Source organism: Octopus bimaculoides, chromosome 17 (assembly GCF_001194135.2).
Source record: "Octopus bimaculoides isolate UCB-OBI-ISO-001 chromosome 17, ASM119413v2, whole genome shotgun sequence".
Taxonomy (NCBI): Eukaryota; Metazoa; Mollusca; class Cephalopoda; order Octopoda; family Octopodidae; genus Octopus; species Octopus bimaculoides.
In genome coordinates, this window is record NC_068997.1 from 34,933,275 (window position 1) to 34,935,791 (window position 2,517).

The window sequence follows — 2,517 nt, forward strand, 5'->3', positions numbered from 1 at the left end:
ATAATTAAAAATAGAAGAGGCATATAGTTATATATATATATATATATATAACAAATAGTGAAAGACTATCAATCCGAGCAAAATACTTCACAAACTCTCTGTTGGCACACCAGACTAACGATATTATTTAGATCAATGAGGAACTCCAGGTAATCTTGTGGCGGGGACCAAGGTTATGATTCATCACAATTCTATATTGTATATCAGTTTTTGCACAGAGTGGTATATAAGAAACAAGTTTAAAATAATGGTCATTACATAGTTTTACTTTATTGGAGCCAATTTCGCTTACAGCTGTTTCCAGTAGTCATTTTACTCAACTGGTCTATTGATCAATTGAGGAAAATTGAACGACCTAAGAAAATTAATGCTACTTTCATCAGAGTAATTTCTGGAAGACCTACCTGTGTGTTGACCTGACTATAAACACTTATGTTTTATGAATGTCCTTCCAAATTTTGGCAATACCATACCCCGCGTCTAGTAAGTGACTCTTATACCGTCCCCTTGCCTCTTTCCACCCCTCTGTAACGTGTCATTCTCCGTTCTATATTCTACTTGCATTATTCCCTCCTCTTTCCCCCCTTCCCCATGCAATAGTCATTCTTTCAGTATTCTGTTTGCTATAACCATAAATGGCTCTGGTAAAAGTAGCATTAATTTTCTTAGGTCATCAATTTCCTCAATTGATCAATAGACCAGTTGAGTAAAATGACTACTGGAAACAGCTGTAAGCGAAATTGGCTCCAATAAAGTAAAACTATGTAATGACCATTATTTTTAACTTGTTGCTTATATCTTTTTTCTTATCAGTAGATAGGCACAGCGTAATCCGTAGGCAGGAGAGGTGCAGCCGGAGAGTGCAAAGTTCAGAATAAAAAGTCCAGAATAAATAAGTCCAGAATAAATAGTCCAGAATGAAAAAAGGTAGAGAGTCCAGAAGTTCGTGTGCGATGAGAAGAGACAGGATTAGCTGGTGCGACCACGTGAGTGTTTGCTATGTATGGGAGAATTCACGGAAAAAACAACAGATGATGACAGGTGGTGTAAACAACAAATGAATGTATTAGTATAACGCTCGGGAATAGAGAAAGTCCTTATATATATATATGCCTCTTCTATTTTTGAATTATTATCAATCTTTCACTGATGAAGGAGCTGATTTCCAACAAAGATACAAGGCTCCATCTTTGGAATGTAGTTAATACAAACAGATTCACATTTGGAACTTGAGAAAAGTCTTGAATATGTTTATTGTTCCGCTCACAGATTGCACTTGTAATGTACGAATTAGCCGGTCGATTTCTCTTTCTGAAAATCCCAGTTTATCCATATTCACCTTTAAGCATTTACTAACAAACCTACTACTCCAATTATTATTGGTATGAATAGTCTGAATATAGAAGTTGGAGGTTTCGAAGCAGTTGTCCATAGATATCCTCTTTTTCTTTGATTTTCAAAGAGATATTTTTATATCTGCAGGCAACTGACTTATATGATGGTACATACCTTTGCCTCTCTGTCCCAAATATCCGGCCTGTTATGTTTACATTCGACGGAAGTTTTGATGGGAATATTCTACCAGTATTCCTTGAGTTGGTGTTTATGAATGTATTCCATAACACATTGACGCTTCTGTCGAAGACGACGTTTGAGCGTTCAACTTTTTGCCGAACGACCTACGCAAATTGTTTGCAGTGATCAAATGTTCGTGCCCTGCAGTAGCTCACTCTTTCCATCAAATCGACGTTGTCTGAACAGGTGTACCACGGGTCAGGTGTCGAAGTGTATCTATACAGAAACGTGTGCACACATATGTATACAACATATATACACATTCATATGTAATATATTTGTATGTGTGTGTGTGTGTGTGTGTGTGTGTGCGCGCGCACGTGTGTGTGTGTGTGTGTGTGTGTGTGTACGTACAGAAGTATGTGAGTATTATGTAGTCGATATTATCGATTAGATCCTTCCCCAAAGCTTGAGGCAGTGTGCCTGCAGTAGAAAGGATATTACATTCGTTTTAACGATACATGATTCACAGCATCATGAATATAAATAATAATTATCTAAAATTGGCTTCAAATTTTGGTACAAAGCAAGCAATTTTGGGGAAAGACGATTACACCGACTCCGGTAATCAACTGGTACTTATTTTATCAACCCTGGAAAGATGAACAGTAAAGTGGATTTCAGTGGAATTCAGAACGAAAAGACGGATGAAATACCGCTAAGCATTTTGCCCGTTGTGCTAACGATTCTGCCTTAATTATCTGATATTGCAACATATTATGCGGTAAATGTTCATCTCGTCAGAAATAGGTAAAAAGGCAACATACATACATACGTACATACATACATACATACGTACATACATACATGTGTGTGTGTGTGTGTGAGCGTATGTTTATACATATACAGATATATGTATTGACTGGTGGATATTTGTAAATACATGCATATATCTACACACAGGTAGTATGTGTATGTATATATATATATATATATATATAT